We start from the raw sequence: 18,338 nt of genomic DNA, 5'->3' as shown, positions 1-18,338 counted from the left end.
ACAGAATGAATTATAAGTCCTGTAAAACCTTGTGAATGTTTGCAGTGATGTAAATGTGGCCAGGATTTCATCCCAAAGTTACAGACAGTGCTGAAGAAGCATTGTTACAGGCCAGGAGATGTGTCAGCTGCAGACAGCAAGGATTTGTGCTCTACAGAGTGGAAATGTTGCTGCTCTGCGAAGTCCTGCTTTTGCACTAAAAATCACATATGATGAAACAGCAAAGAGTCCTTCTAGCCTCCATGCTTCAATTGTAGCTGTCCCTGAAAAATGCATGAGGAATTCATGAGTGCTTTTCAAAATCTTGCCAAAATTCTCCCTGGGGCCTGATAAGTACCATAATTCAAAACCTCTCCTGAGTGCCTCCAGAAATCATTCTCTTCCTATTGATGTGTGTAATCCAACACCTACACTCTCACAGCTCCGGGTTTAATAAAGTCTGGGGCCCTTTAGCTGAGATTCCAAAGCAACTTATACTTCCTATCCCCCCAGGTGATGCTACATTTCTGTGTCCAGAACGTGTTATCTGTTATTGCCTTTTTGTCTGGGCACAGATCTTGCAGAATTTAAAATATTTTCCTATGAGAATGTGTTGAAAACATCCGATGGACTTGCCTGGGGTACAGTGATGCATAGGCCTTTTGGGACAGACTGTAGTATCAACCTCATCTGTAATTCTGTGTCTGCTCTGTGCAAAACCTGTAAAATATTTAAAAGATAGAGCTAAAGTTCTTAATGTAAAAACAGCCAAAAATCCAAATAGAGATGTCACTATCTCTCTTTAAAGCAATTAATTCACAGAGTGACAAATTAAATTCTATCTTCTATCAGTTGTTCTGCTTGCAAAATATTAGAGGGTAATACTCTGTTCAGATGGTGGAATACTGATTTTTCAGTGTACAGACATGTCAGAAGCAAGTTGACTCATTTAGAAAAAGTAAATGTTGTACCCTGTAGATTTTAAAAGTATAAAAGAATGAATTCAGGAATGCAGAAATGTTTATTCCTGTGTCCAGATTAAGTATCTGTGGTCAGAATGTTTTATTTATCTAGCCTGAAGTAAAAAATATACAGTATCTCCTTCTCTGCTCCATTCCATTGGAACCACATTCAAGTACATAAGATAAACTTCAACTACCCTACATAATAATTTTATATTACTTCTATCTTCACTAGTGATTCAGAAATCTGAGAACTTCATACAAGGGGTGTCATACAAAGGGGTCCTCATCTCTTTAGAGTGATACAATAAGATATTACCAACAGTAAAGAATAAAACTTTCAGATAATGTGGGATATTGATATCCTTTTTGTTTCACTCTGACCTGTGATGGTCATGTAGTATCATGCTTTTGGCTAAACTGCTTATCTGACCCATGGTACTTTTCAGCTCTATGCTTAGTCTAGCTATAAAATGCTATACACTGGTATGTTATAATAGAGACACTAGGATAAAGTTTTATCCTGTACTTACCAATGCAGAGGAAATATGACTATTAAACTTTGCGTATATGGTATTCATTTCTGTGACGTGCTACATCTATTAGAATGGTCTTCTGTTATTCACAGCATTAATAAATTCTATGTTCAAAAAGTTAACTCCTTTCTGAACTGTGAAAAGCATCATATCCAAATTGCCCTGTTGTCTTTTTAACCTGGGGTATTCTCTTCTTTGTTGGGCAAAGTTGTCCTAGCATAGAGCAGCCTCCCATCAGATGCATCTTCTTGGCACCCTGAAGGATTGTTTGCATCCTTGCTAATGTTTCCAGTAGATACTGTACTGTACAGAGAAGTTCCAGTTCTTGTAGTCCTTATGTTTTATGAGCCTGGAAGTCATCCAATTTTATTAGTAGATATTTTTAAAATATCATCTGAAGGTTTTAATCATTCTTTCTAAACTATTTCTTATGGGGATATGTAAACTTTGACATAGATTAATTACAGGGCTACAATTCTTCCATTAGGAATATCTTTCTCCTCCTTTCCATTGCCTCCATATTAAATATTTTTGAAGTACTTAATCGAGGTGGCTACTCTAATCCAAATATAGCATTTTTGAGTACTTCTGAGAAGCAATGCTAGTTTTTTCATCATGGGAACTGTAATTTACCACTAACATGGGATTTTGGAGAGAGGTAGGGTGATAACTGACAGAGACTTGAAACTTAAGTTGTCTCAATTTACAAGAAGTGCTCAGGGACAAGGGACATCTTTAGCCTGTTCCTCTGCCCACCCACTATGTTCCCCTAACTCTTTTAATGTATCGCTTACTGAGTGGAACACAGTTGTTTGTCTCTTTCAGCACAAGGAATGAGCCTGAATGGACTTATGCTTAATTGGTGCCTTGGCAAGGTAGGAAGTACTCCCCATCCACCCCCAGGGTATTTCTTTTCAAGAGGAAGCTGAGATCCATCTTTCTAATTTTACTTTTTGGTCTGAATGCAACTATGACAGACCCTACATAAGAATAAGAATGTTTAAGGTATTATTTTTAGGTATTATTTTTTTAAGTATCATGCCACTAATTCAGTTCATAGTATGTTATTTTCCTAATTTGTTCATACAGAAGGATTTTTTTTGAATATACAGATCAAACCCACTAGGTGTCGAAATAATTATATGCATCATATAGTACTAACATGGCACTGTAGTAGTTTTGGCTTATATTTTTGCTTGTATTCATTTGGATTTCTCTGTAGGAAATCACGTGCTACTAGATAAGAGGAATTTTCTAGAATTTTCTTGTTTGTGTCATTTCTTTGCTTTTTTAATTAGTGGGGTGAATGGCATAGCATTTAGCCACACAGAATATGTAGCTGAGTGTCAACTAACATTATGACAGCCTGAGTGCCTTTAGGTAGAGGCAAGTGGGCATTTGCCAAGTGTACTGAAGGGCAGTGAAATCTGCCCTGAGCTCCACAAAGTTCCACTTTCCTCCAGTGCTTCAAGCTCTTCAATTTCCTCTCCTTTAAATCTGCCATAATGGCATTTATATTGCATCTTTTTTGTTCTCTTTCTTGTCTGTCATCAGTATGTGGCTTGCCACATGTAGTTCTTCCTTTTGCATGTAGGCTGGACTGCTCTGTTGCCATTGTAGCTCTCCTTGGATGTGGGAATAGCCTCAGATGTGTCTTCACAGGTAGAGAAAAGTTTGTGTGCAATGGGAAGTGAAGGGAGTTTGTACATGGATGTTTCTGTGCTGCTTTGTGTGAATGTGGATATTTCTGTACCTATCTCTACTGCTGTCTCTTTGAACAAGTGGAACTGGGTGGGCATCTCTGTGTACTATGACGGGAGGTCTCCAAATTGTTCACAGCGGACATCCAGATTTTCTCAAGTGTTTGGTCATACATTTCCAAAGGGTTCACACAGTTACTGCTAGGCTACTTCATCACTATGAGCAGAAGCCCCTGAGTAAGTAGATTACTAGATCAGTTTGGGAAATAGAGATCCTTGTTGACATCTTTTGATACACTTCAAATCCTTTGTCCTCTCATAATCCCCTTGCCCTGTTGATGGCACTTTGAGTCTTCTGTGGTAATCCTGGTGTCCCAGGAGGGTGGCCTGCTACTGTCCCGAGATGAATGGTCCTGTCTCAGGTTTGAGAACAAGCTCTGATCCACAAGTAAAGGGTGCTGTTCTTATCCTGAAAATAATACAATTTAGTCTTCCTTGTGCTGCTGCCAAGCAGCTTCCTAGCTCCAGACAGAGCTGTGCAACAGCATTTAAAAACACTTTCTGAAAACCATCTATGTGATGCTGATGTGCTGAAACACTTCAGAAACTTCTTCCTCAGTCACACGACTTACAGACAATATTTACTGTAACCCAATTTTGACCTACAGAGCTTTCAAAGCCCTTTCCTTTGTGCATTCTGTACACAGAGTACCAGTTTTCTCTTTCATGAGGGAAGGAACAATTATTCATATTGTGAGAGATCCTGTAAGTTTGCAGAATGAGGATATAATTTTATTGATGGCAATGGAAAGCAATATTTTTGTCACAGAGTGGAGGAACAACTGTCAAATATATTATACAGGATTCTAAATTTATTATACATGTTCAATTTCTGCCTTCCAAGAAATTTCTTAAGATTTAAGGCTGCTATGGTGAAATATTTGGAAATTGAGAATTTTCTTATTCCTTGTATTGCCTTGAAGTTGAAATTGTTCATGTGATAAAATACCCCTCTTCTTTACATGCCATTATGATGTTTTCTTCTCTGCAGAATAACTTTGAGTGACTGGCCTACTGGCATATTTCAGAGGAATGAGATTTAGTTAGAGCTAACATACAGGACTGTGAAAACAAGTAGAATAAGCAGATAAATACACTGTTTAATCTAGCAGTGTACAATTTGGTATATTTTTTGTGTGAGGGTTAGGAAATTAGTTTTTGAGCTTTAACCCACTGCAAAAACAAAACAAGTGGTGGCCTTTGACCCTTTTGGAAAGTGATTGTGTATTTCCAGTGATGACAGCCACCACCATTATTAGATTTATACCAGAGCAACTTTCATTTAATATTGACCATATGGCAATTTTCACCACCTACATTGTTCAGGACCTGTATCAGTAGCACACAGAGCAGTGAACCTTATTCCCAGGAAATTCAAATAAGACAGAGGATGCTGCATTGTGGCATATTGATTGATAGCACAAACCAGTCATAATTAGATTTGTCTTAATCCCTTGTAAACATGTTGCGGGTTTTTGAACCCTATTGCAGTATTTTGACACTATTAAATTATCCAATGTGCCAGCTTGTTTTCAAATTGTGTATTTGAAACAGATGATGACCAAAAGGTGTCATAGAACTAATTTATGTAATATAACCCTATTATTACAGTCCTATTTTAATTTATATTTAAATTTTTAATGAAAGAAATGGGGGAGGATGATGATATTATTGGGAGTCCTTGACTCTATTGCTTGCATCTTCATAGAATCATAGAATGCTTTGGGTTGGAAGGGACCTTAAAGGTCATGTAGTTCTAACACTTCTGCCATGGGCAGGGACTCCTTCCACTAGACCAGATTGCTCAACCTGGCCCTGAACACCTCCGGGGATGGGGAATCCACACCTTCTCTGAGCAACCTGTTCCTGTGCCTCACCACCCTCACAGCAAAGAACTTCCTACTAATATCTTATCTAAACCTACTGCTTTTCAATTTGAAGCCATTCCCCCTTGTCCTGTTACTACATGGTCTTGTAAAAAGTCCCTCTCCATCTTTCTTGTCATCTCCCTTCAGGTACTGGAAGGATGAAAACAAACCAGATCTTTTACAATGAAATTTTTCCTCCCAGAAATTTATTTTTACAGTTCTAATTGCTTTGCTGCCTATAAGAACAAAACTGGAAGTAGGAACACTTAACATAGAATTTGGAAAAGAAACAATTTTTTATTACTATTTGTGGAAATACCCATTATTAGGATTCATTGATGGCAGGGACTTGGCTGGTCATGTGCAGGACTGTAGGAGTGCCCTGTGGTACAAGGGAAGTGAACTCAGCTTGGTACCTCACTGTACTCACGTTATTTATACACTAGTTATGTTTGGCTGTTTGAAAGGGAAGTTCTTTGATCCATGTGGTGACAGTGCCACCAGACATCTCAGACATCATTACATAGGGTGTGTTGCTCAAGATATTTTTTCCTATTTGACAACTTTATTTTTTTTTGCTGGAGTTGTGTGTAGAGCTCTGCCCTTCGGTTGACTGATTCAGGATGATTTATTGAATAACTAAAGTTTTGTGAACTAGACATGACAGTTTCACCGAGCCTGGATATCATCTGGCTCTGCAATTGGGCTACCTATATGTCCGGTACGTGCCTCTCAAGTCATCACACCCTGTTCTGTTCATACTGGCTCTGTACCAGCTACTGCTGAGAATCTGCCCCTTCCTTTGTGCCAGGGCTTACGTGTTGCTGGATGTGTGATGACCTGAAAATGAACCACTGGCTTTTGTCAATCTCCTTCAGTCAGATTGTTTCCTAAAGCACTAAAGTGCTTAGACTAAAGACTAAAACTCTTTCTTGAATCAAAGATGGAGCTGAGGTTTACAGAAACCTATAGCTAGTTCAGATGCAAATAGCAGTAGATCCAGGTAACAATATGATTGTATTATAACCATACGGAGGTAGGTGGGAAGGTGGGAGGTGAGAAGTGGAATGGAGAAATGCTGATCCAGTATAAACAGACAGTGCATGTAAATAAACAGTAAAATCACACATGGAAATAATGGTCAGTTTACATTATCTAAGATTGCAACCCCTTCTCTGGTCCCAGATCCTTTTGCAATCAATTATGAACTATTGACTTCATGAGGAGTTCTCTCAGGTGCTTTCTGATACCATAATTGCTTCTATAATGGAAAATGGAATTAAGGGATAAGAGAGGGAGAGAGCTCAAAACACATTTACTATATCTGTGATGAGAATGAATTGCTGTGATGATAGAGTTGGAGAAAAAATAAGTTCTGGAAAGACAAGAGTGATAATTTTTGTAGTCAAGGAGAAGGAAAATAAACCTGACAGAAGAAAGTTATTAGGTCCAACTCCTTCTGCCTCAAGAATGCTGATAAAGATTGGCTGGACACCACTTGGATCTCAGTGACACTCACTCTGTCCTTTTCAGACATTTACTTGTTTGCAGGTCCTGCACACCAAGTTGCCTATTGATGTATGCACAAGGGACCAGCATTTGAGTTTGGCTTACTATGCTCTGTGATGGGTCTTATCAAAACCTACTGAATGTCCCTTTCAGCTGTCACAGAGGGAATACATTTGTGACTGCTTAGCAGCAGGTTATGTGAGGAACACCTCCCTGGTCTCCTGCTCCATACATCTCCAGAACATTTATGTGCCTGACTTCCATAAGTTAATCTTCTTGTAAAAATTTAGTAAATTTAAAAGAATGGGTCACTTTCTTTACAAGTACCTCTGTCCTGTCATGGATTTTTCAATATCCTTAGGCTCTTAAATATGTGGCTTGTAAATGTGTAGTGTTTGAAGTGTTACTCACATTTTGTTTCATATGAATATATGTGCTAACAGACTTCTAAGGAGTTCTGCCCACATTTTGGAAGGTTGAATTTCGTATGCATTTCTTGTGTCTTTACATAAAAAGAGAAGAGCCACATTTGGTAGAAGTCAGAGTAGCTACAACAGTTTTATCACTGTCAAGTCCTTAACTTGTATAGGTTTCCCAATCTGATTTGTCATGAAGGAAAAAAAATGCTGCTACTGATAATGATGATAATACTGAATATAATGTTTCTTTAGCAGAATTCTGACAGGAATCCATTGTTCTTTCCTAACACATGCTTTTTCAGACAAGAAATAATTTATTATTGGAAAAAGAATCTGAAGTTCTACCCAAGTATGCCAAATATGCATACAAAGTAACATATATTGAATTCCTCTGTATTAAACATCAGTGTTTACTGGCTGTCAAAACAGACAATACTGTGATGAAAATGAACAAATACAAGAACTTATTTTTTATTTCTAGTTCTTTGCCATCATCTATCCTTTATAATCATGTAGGGCCAGTTTTTACTGCCTTTGATGAAAGCAGAGTAAAAAGAGAACCTAACTGATTAGAGAAGTACAGTTCTTAGACTGAAATGATGAGAAACTTCAAACTATAGGCTGTAGACCAATACCACGAAAATTTTAAGAGCTTTGATATTGATTTTCCAACAGTGGGATTTCATACCTTTTGCTTTCAGGTATCATTAGTGGTCTAGGACTAAATCAAAGGGGAGATATGCCAAGATGCCAAGAGAATTGATCATCCCTTAAAGTTAATAACTGTGTTGTGGCAATTAAAATGACATCAACAGCATCCTGGTGCATCTTTTTAGCAGATTAAGAAGGCTGGTTCTTCTTTACTTTAAAAAAATCTTTAAGTTGAACATCTGAAGTCAGATACAATGCATTTTTCACTAAGCATTTACAGAGTTCCCAAAACTGTTTGGCTCTTTATCCCGAAAGGAAGAGAGGTTACTTTACCTAGCTCCCAATGAACTGAGTAACCTAGCTCTCCTAGCTGTAAAACCACTCAGTGCATTGAAAGATTAACTAAAAGGGTCTCTGGAAAATTGCCAGACTTTTTTTTGAAACTAATGCCATCTATTTTTAATAAATGTTGACATGACACTATCTTCTTTACAATTAACAAGCAAGTTAATTATGCTTCCCTGATGTGATGCAGTCCCTGATCCCCTTCAGCCACCAGTTTGTTATTACCAGAGGAGATTATAAATAAGAAATTTTCTGAGTGACTTGATAGAGGGATGTTTTGTGTTACATGAAATGGGCTTCTCCATAGTTTATGAGTTGTGATGGTAGAATGGGAACTAACTGTTGACAAAACTAATTCCTAATATGCTGAGTATCTATGGTGGAAAGTAGGCAAAAAATACACCATAAGGCAAAGAAGAAGTCACTTGTTTATTTCCTTTCTCCATAAAGCATACATTACGATTGCATCCATTGTTGTGCCTTCATGCGAGGGTCTTCTGTTCCTGTGACCTGTAATTCTACTCTTCCTCATTAGTTTACCAAGTGCCAATTAATGCTCCTGTTTAAGGAGATACCTTCCTTGCTCATGCCTATAGTCATATTGAAGCCAAAGAGAATTGAGAATTTGGTGTGATAAACAGGCTCTGCCCTATTGTTGCCAGATACACTTAGAACACAGTCTTCTCACTAAAGCACTAAGTTGCTAAGTGCACTGTGTCCCATGTTTTGAAGTAATCCATCAGGTCTTGTGAACTCATTTCCCAGAATGAGTCTTTAAAATAGTCAGAGACATCACATGTCAAAGAGGTGTCTTACCTTAAAATAAAATCCTCGGAATAATGTTTTTGATCATTCTCCACTTGTATGACATGCCTGCCTTTCAAATGTGCTGCTTCACATCCCTGCCAGAAGAACATGCTTAACACTTTTGCTTTACAAGGTTTCCACTCATGCCCGTGGGAGCTCAGCCTGAGGTCCAAGGACCTTATGTTTAAGTGTCACTATTGACTGTGTGCTTGGGAAGAACAGAGATAGAAATTAGGCAAAAGATAACAGTCTGTTTAGTCTGCTCCTGGAATTGACTGCAGTAAGTGTAGCTTCCCTGCACGTGGAACAAGGAACCCTGTCATATCAAGATAATGTGGGCTGGACACAGTTTCAGCCACAAGCTTTCTGTAGCACTCTTCTGTTATTTCAAGAACTAAATATGGCTTTCTTGACAGTCGCTTTGATGTGAGATTGAGAAGTTCTTAAAGTATTACTGCCCCTCATCCCCTCCTGATAGGCTTGCCATTGATGATGTGTGCTGCCCTCCCAGTTTTGCTGGCAAAGCTGTTTGAAGTGGTTGCAATGTGAGCTGTATTGGAACCAAAGAACTTTTTTCCAAGATGGATAAAAAAGCAACAAAAAATAGTGTGTGTTTTCACACTGCTCTGGTTCATGGTGCAATTCCAGAATTAGCCTTACTGGTGCATTTGGGTATTGAAGGATACCCGCCCAAGTTCCCCACCAGAGTGCTTGGGGGTTGGGTAGTAATGGATGAAGGGCTAACAAAATGTGACACAAAGAGAGGAATAATTACTCGTTTTTAGGAACCTCCACAGGCTGGTTTGGCTTTGGTTACTTGTAACACTTGTACATGAACATGCTGTTACACAGGCACATCATGATACTGTAATGAATTATGTTGTGGAAAACTGGATATTAATCAAGGACATCCAGCAAAAATAGGCCATGATCTGTTAAGATTACTTTTTATCAGGGACCCAGTGTTAGCCTGATTTATCACTGATGGATGTGTTTCTTTGCTTTTGTGTGTATATGAAGACTGATTTTAACTACTACAAATGAGCAGAACTCAACACTGAATAAAGATTATCTAAAATATACAATGTCAATAGTATTAGATTGTCATGTTTGAAGAATGTCTATCAAATTTTGCTTACATTTTTCCTCAGTAACCAAGAATACAACTGTATTTCATGACACGGTTGTTCCACACGAGTACAGCGCTCAACTAATCTGCTCTGATTTTAACTAGTGTACAGCACTGTAAAGTCAGGACCTATTGAAATCTGGTTTTAGTAGCTCTGATAGGTATCCTTCATAGTGTTTCCCTCTTACTTACGCTTATGTTAGAAACTCTTTGCCTTTGGATAGCTCAAGCCATCAAAGCAGAATCAAATCAAATATGGAATGTGGTATGGCTTCAGTAATAATTAGGGTGGAAGCTCAGCTGGATGTACTGTTCCAGTTCATAGAAGCCTCATCCATTGACATTTTTCTCTATCAATTGAAAAAAATCTCTTTTGGATTTGAGCATTGCTAAAAAACATGCACAAAGGAATGCTTGAATGCGAATTTTTGTAAGCATTTTTAAAATTAAATTTAAATTAGCATTTAAAAACATTTCCATGCTGAGAGTAATAATATTTCAAAAGGCTTCATCTCACTATCTTACTCCAGCTAAGTATGAATGTAGAAATGCTGAATTAAGTTCTCTTAGGGGTAATGATTAGATTTTAATATATTTTTAATATATTTTGAAAATGTTGATAGGTCACCATATGTGCTGTTGGCTCAGTAGATATTATCTTGTTCCAAGAGGATAACCTCTAGATGAATGCCATGAGATTTAAAGAATGCAGAATAGTTCCTAGTTTTAGCCTGCCTCATTTTATAGCTCCCTCCATTTGATTACCAAGGCCCTTGGGGCATACAGAATAACCCCAAGCGAAACTAGACTGTATTTTTGTAACTTATCCAAAAGATGACACTTGCAATTAGTTCGTTGTTTACTTCTGATTACGTTAAATCAGCATTGTAGCAGTGACAAATCAGTCCACTCAAATGTCAAAATTGTAAAGTATTTGTGACCTAAATGAGATCTGTTTTCAAATATATATTTGTATTCACAGTCTAAACATAAAATATACAGATGGTGGCAATGGGCTTCACAGCAAGGCATTTGTGCACTTCTGCTTGATTTAAAAAAAGAGACTATATAGACTACATAGAATATACCAGCCTTGGCCATATTGATCATCATAACTGGTCTACTCTGGCCTCCAATCGGGAGGCCTGGAGACACACCATCTATAACACTGCTGTTTCCTTTGAGAACGCATGCAGGATCACTCTTGAGGAGAAAAGACAACGCAGAAAGAATCGTGTCTTGCAGAATATACAACCTAAGGAGTCTTTTTACTGTGCCTTTTGCAATCGGATATGTCTATCTCGTATTGGCCTCATTAGCCACCAGCGTGCTTGCAACAAATGTGGATAGAACCTTCCTAAATCTTCGTTCACGAAGCCTAGCCATGATGATGATATAGACTACATAGAGTATACCATGCTTCACATTGTTCATGTGAAACTATTTAGTGATTTAACCTTTTATTAAATAATAATGCTTGAATAGTCAACAATAGAGTAGAAAAAAAGATTATTCTTAAACTGAGACAACATTGTGGCCCCTCTGTTATTGTTCATCTAGAAGCTATGGAAAATAGCTATATTGTGAATCACTGTATGAAATACTTTAGGATACCATGCTATTGAATTCCCCATGGAACCTGTCTGGATTACAGCAATACTTCTTTTCCTACCCATTATCAGTAAAATCCCAAAGAGATCCTGATAGACTTTTAATGACCTTTTCTTATAAAAACATCAAAACTGTATCTATCCTAACTTGACAGCTAATTAAGAAAGGTTTATCTCAAATCTGATGTGGAGACTGGTTAAATAACCTCTTCAAGCACCTTCATTCATACTTACACTGTATTATGAAATAACAAAGTTTGATAGTTCAGACACTTTTCCTGTATGGAACACAGGCATTTTATCAAAGCTAGAACATTAGAAACACAAACCAGCATTGAAACTGCTATTTCTCAATTTTGACATGAATACTTGCATTTGCCAAGTGAAATGGTAGTGATCACAGCAAAATTATTGCCCTTATTTAAGCTATGCTAGAATCAAGTTTCATCTTTCAACTTTTAAATCTCTATAGTAATATTTTTACTTCCCCTGAGAACAATGAGAGATCTGGATGTGGCATCAAACCTTTTACAAGAAGATTTTTCTTGTACGTTTTCCCACAACCCCACAGTTTAGGGAAACCAACTCATTCTTTTCTTCTGTTTTAGCTGTTTTTTCTTTCATTCTTGTCTTTTCAGGCAAAGTGGAATAAAAACTGCTAGATGAGTGTCTTACTACACATGGACACTGAAACAATGAAATTCACAGAATGCATGAGTTTTTTGATGGAAATGTCCCTAAATGCGTATATAGATCACCTCAGGTGTAATAGGTGTTGAGAAAAAAAGCTCCAGAGCAGTTAATTGAGGATGAGATAAGAAAAGAGTTTAATTTGTGCCTAGGCATAAGATTACAGGACGCGCCTGAGATGTTACAATTTATAATACTGCCCGACTAATCCAAGTTTTGTCCATCCCGTAGCTTTTGCCCTGGTCCACCCCCTGGCCAATCCCCTAGGAATTGGGTCTGGGGGCTTTTCTTCGTCATATTCATCTTCTTCAGAGCACAGAGGGTACATGGTCACCCAGTTCTTGACTGTGTTCTGTGGTTCAGGCCCTGTGTTCTCTAAACAGCACAGGTCTTGCCTTGACAAAAGACTAAACATTTTCTGCTGGAATTCAGGGGTAGAATTGATATGGGGAACATAGAATGGGGTGATGGGGTAGGGAATGTGTAAACTGTTGTGCTAAAGGGTGAGGGAATAAGGACTGCTGCTTCTAAAACCTACTTCTACTACTTAACTACTTATAAAGATTATAAAATTAGGAAAATCAAAAAACTAAAAGGGTCTTAAGGCATCAGTATAAGAAAGACATGGACCGGTTAGAACAGTTACAGAGGAGGACCACGGGGATGATCACAGGGTTGGAGCACCTCTCCTATGAAGACTGGCTGAGAAAGTTGGGATTGTTCAGCCTGGAGAAGAAAAGGCTTGAGGGGCACCTCATTGTGGCCTTCCAGTAGCTAAGGGGGGTTTATTAAAAAGAGGGAGGGCGACATTTTACAAAGACATGTAGTGATAGGACAAGGGGGAGTGGTTTTAACCAGAAGAGGATAAATTTAGATTAGATGTTAGGAAGAAATTCTTTACTGTGAGGGTGATGAAGGACTGGAACAGGTTGCCCAGAGAAGCTGTGGATGCCCCATCCCTGGTAATATTCAAGGCCAGATTGCATGTGGCCTTGAGCAACCTGGTCTAGTGGAAGGTGTCCCTGTCCCTGGCAGGTGGTTAGGAAAGAGATGATCTTTATGGTCCCTTCCAACCCAAGCCATTCTGTGACTTGCGTTGCAAGGAGCTCTTTCAAGCCATCAGGATATTCAGCTAGAAAGGAGCTTTTGGAGGGGCATACTATTGTTGTCTTGAAGATCTGAACGGCCCCTTTTTTTCTTTGTTTGTTTGTTTGTTTGTTTGTTTGTTTTTCTTTTTTAATTAAATGACCCATTTGTGCCTGATGGTCCTGCTTGTATTTGCTCCATACTGTGTGTATTAAGTAATTAGTGAGTTAATGATTGTAGTCAGAGATTGTCTCTTAAGACAGCCACAAAACCTATGGCACAGGTTAGGTATCTGTTCATATTATAATTTAATCACAGGCTATTGGCCTTATAGACATGCAGAATTTTCTTTGGTGAGCAGGCTCAGTAGTTGCTAGTTGTGCTGTGAAGATTGAGCTATGCTGAAAACATCCTCCTGGTTATTGCACATGGTTAGGTCAAGAGTCCAGTTATCCAGATGGACCTTTACCCGGGTGCAATGCCCTGATCACCCCGTTAAATCAGTTTCAAGGGCAGGCCTTTACTTTGCTATAAAATGTGATTGCTATCACAAAGAATAAAAAATATTGCATTGGATTGTTCAATAATGATCAATTTCTTTATATAGCCAGGTCAGCTGCATGTGAACATGTGGTTGCTGCAAGACTGGTATTGCAGTCCCAGTAGTTGCAGAATAAATTTTCCGTCTTTCCTCCCACTCCCTGACAAAGAATTACCAAAGAAATATCCCACCATGTCTTCTGTTTAAAATTCATTGCCAAGACAGGTACTCCAAAAAAGGGGAAATCAGTGGAGTTATTTTAACGTGTCCTCCTATGTAAATAGACAGTGTTTTAATAAACAGGAAGAGCTAAGCATCATTAGGAAGCACATTTGAACTAAGTACATTTTCTGGAAATATTTATGCTCTGCTCCTGGGATTTGTAATACCGATATTCAGCCTACATAGTTGGGAGGAAGATGGGCTTGGGTCATTTGCTTCATTACAGAGTGCAGTCTGATCTGTTCAAAATGCAGATTTGTTCCTTAGAACTATTTTGTAATTTCTGTGGGAGATGTATTCTCTATTTGTGTGATCACTGATTCCCTTATTTGTTATATGCTTCTAAGAGATCTGTTCAGTTTCAGGGGGATTCCACACTACACAACAATTTAAATTACTTTCATGAATTACTTATGGTATAGCACTGTGTGTACGGGAAACCTATCACAAATCATATGTGTCAGAAAGGGAACATTAATGGAGCTAATTACTTTGATGTAACTGTATTACATAGTGGGTATAACTGAGCTAATAAAATTACACTGTTACGACAATTAGACACCTCAAATCTCATTTGCTACTTTTAGAGTAATATCCTTTGACTTAATAATGTGCTGGAAAGGGCAGTAGTCATTGTAGATCTCTGAAAAGACTGTTATATCTGGTAGTGTAATCTTCTAAAGGATATGTTTAATTTGATATTGAAGACACAGATATTTAAAAGCAGTTTTACTAAAAAACTGAGCTTTGTACAGGTAGAAAGGGCATTCAGCTGTTGTATTTTAAACTTCTTTCCACTCAACATCCCGCAAAAGATCTGTCAGTTATGATGGACTGCTGTATTATTTGCAAGATTTAATGTGTGTTGGACACCTTAATTTTCCTAAGTAACGCTGGAACCAAGCTCTTTTCTACTTGAAACTCAAAGCTGTACCCATCATAGCAGTACAACCCCCTTCAAACGTTGCATTTATGGCAGTGACTTAGATCTATGTCTTTGTAAAATGTTCTTTTTATATAATCTTGTAAGCAGAGAACACTATACTTCTGCTTGGTTTGTTCAGAGTTCTGTTTTTCCTTCTCTATCCTATACTCTGCCTTCTTTGCCAAACTTTCTAAATGTTTCCTTGCATCTTTCCTGATTTAGTCTGTGGTTACCATCATGAAGACTTTTGTGAGTGATAAAGACTCACTCACAAACTAAAACCAAATGAGACCTTGAGCAAAATGTCAGGGTCTTGCAAAATACCTGCTCTGGCCATAAAGGCAAACATCCTTTTGGCTGCAAAGCCCAAACCTCAGAAATTCATTTTTCCCTTCCCAGTTCTCTCCTTTCACTTCCTTCCTCTTAACTCAGTATCTTTTGTTGGGGAAACAACCTTTCCTTTTCTAAAAAGCCTGAAGACTCCAAGTCTTGCTCTCCTTAGCCCTGTTGCTGTCTGTTACTCTGAAACATGCTGGCAGGGAGAGCATACCTCTGCCAGATTCAGGAACCAGGACAGGAAGGAGACCAGAAAGCAGTTGATAAGTTTGCTTGTGCCTCACAACAATGCCTGAACTGGGAAGCCTGCACTCAAAGGAGGGGAGTAAATAACAGTAAACCCGGTGCTCTGTCAGGAGTTATTTAGGATGTGTTACTATGGAGCATTTGCAGCTACTAACTGGGACTTGGCCTTAATCTGTCACTATATAAAACTGTCATTAGTTACACTCACAAGAGCTTAAACATCTCAAAAAAAAAAAAAAAAAGAGTTGAACATCTCATCGCTTTTTAATGGGTTTACAATTTTAGTTTTAAGAGGGCAGTAGTTATTGTGTGCTAGTTGGAGTCTGCTGGTCATGATAATATTGGTTTCAGAGCAAAGTTTTCTTGGGCTGGTAGAGGCTTTTGGAGATCTTTTTTATTTTGTCAAGTCCCTGCCCTTTGATTTGGTTAATGGAGGCTAACACACAGGCAGGAGATATTGGTTAAACCTTTGTTAGATCTTTCAGTTCCCTCCTAATTAAGAATCTGAATGCTAGCCCCAACTCTGTTAAAACTGAAATCCTCAAAGGTGTGTTATTTTAGACCATCTTAATTTACATTAGTTCTGGCCCTTAGGATCTTCTTGAAGCCCATGACTGTTAAACTCAGCCATATAACAAATAATGAAATAATATTTGCATAGTTTATGTCTCATTAAAATTGATTATGTATCTTGGACAATCAAAACTGTATCACCAGTCCCAAGACAGCACTATAATTCAGCATTCCTTCAGAATGCCCTATGGATAAAGGCATGCCCACATGCACGCTACGTCTGTACTCTCTCAACATGCCAGCACTGAAGCAACTGAAATTTGCTCCTGCTTCACTGAACTTTTGTGCTTTTTTTGGATGCTGAGATGAACAATCTGAAAACTGGATTTGTTTGGTATTTTTTGAGTTTTCTCGGAATATAATATGGATCAATCACCTCTTTTTTTTTTAATGTAATTGGATTGCAAATCTCTATTTTTCCATTATATTGCTGAGCTTGTGCTTTGCTTTCACTAACAAGGATTGGAATAACCTCATATTGTCTCTCTGAACGTGACAGTTGAGGTCTTGAAGTTATACATTTATATATGTTAAACCACTATGTTGCACTTTAAAAGCTGATCTCATCATCTTCAGTTTAGCTCATTTTTCCCTTCCTTCACCCATGTCCCCATTCCAATGGTGGATTGAAACCAGGCTTTCTGGCTGCAGCCTTTTGAGATCTGAATTTCATCAGTGATAGAGCTCTGGAATGTCTGATTCGAAGCTGGAAAGATTTATTGCAATCAATGTTAGTGCGCACAAAGTCACGCCATCCTGTTTTTTAAGTTACCTACTGCCTCTCACTTCCCTTCTACCATTCCACCTGACTTAACACTTCCTGTAGAAGAGTCTACTTGCAATCTCATCTCAAGCGAGGGGTTTTTTTTTTATTGAATCATTCAAATATGTAATAATTAGGATCAAAGCATATTTCACATATTGAAATTAATCACATTTTTAGTGTTGGCCCATGAACAATAAACAACTTCTTTTAGATACCTCTATTAGAGATCAGTAAAAGTTCAGAACTTAATTTCTCTTTAGTGCATTTTTTGGGGAGTAGTAAATGGTTTCATACAGACTTTCTGGCTCTATGTGAGCTTTCCTTTTGGCAGAAATTTATATAAAAATAAAAAATGTAGAACAGACAGTAGCTGCATTTCATAAACCATTCTATTAATTCAAGTTGATTTTTAATACTATACCTGAACTGACAGAAAGAAAAAGATTATCTGTGATGCTTCTGGGATAAGGGAGATTGTGATTTTCTTCTAAGCACAAAATCGTATTAGCAATTGGCAACTTAAAAACACATTTTCCTATAAACTGTAGATGGAGTAAATAGAAAGTGTACAATCAGTCAGCAAGAAAGCTTGTGGGGGTTTTCTTTCTGTAACATTATATATGAACACGTAAAATTTAGACAAGTGGGAACAGTTTGGCTAGACAGATATCTATTCAAAAGGCTTTTAAATATAGAATTTATCTCACATACTGTGAGTCTATCTGTTTTTGCTGTCACAGAGATTCTTGTGACACACTTATGGTCTAAAGACGAAATGAAGCTCCTTTCCTGAAATATGGGAAAGATTCCACAAAATATCTGTTGCTCAAAATTGATGCCGGAAGTAAATCAATTTACTGAGTAATAAATCTCTTTAGGAAGTGCCAAAAAACCTGTGAATTATTTGAGGTATATGACCTTGTTGTCCTCTTATTGTCTTAAAGGATGATGAAAGTAGAGAAAGTTAATTTCATATATGTCCCTCATGTAGATATTTATCATCAACACTGATATAATCTTAAATTTTCTTTAAAAACATCCCAGATGAGTTTCTAGTACTGGCCAAACATTCCAGATTGGTTCCAATAAAAGGAAAAACTTCTAAAAGTTTGAGAAAGAACATACATGACAGCCATGAGGGTGTCATGGAGTGAGAACATGACATGACAGAGCAAAGTATAGGGCACATATAGGAACATAAACTAGAACAAATTTTTTTTAAAGTGGTCTTTTGGATGTCTCTTCAGTAATCAATAAGATGGGTTCAGCATAGCTCTTGGTGTGGCTGGATTTACTGTTTAGTGAGGCTGTTAGTACAGTGAAGTCCCAGAAATTCCAGATGTTTTCAGGATATGCTCACAAACCAAATAGAAATGTG

This window comes from Neopelma chrysocephalum, unplaced genomic scaffold (assembly GCF_003984885.1).
Source record: "Neopelma chrysocephalum unplaced genomic scaffold, ASM398488v2 Primary Assembly neopelma1_22, whole genome shotgun sequence".
In the NCBI taxonomy this organism is placed as follows: domain Eukaryota; kingdom Metazoa; phylum Chordata; class Aves; order Passeriformes; family Pipridae; genus Neopelma; species Neopelma chrysocephalum.
This window is presented reverse-complemented; position numbering follows the sequence as displayed.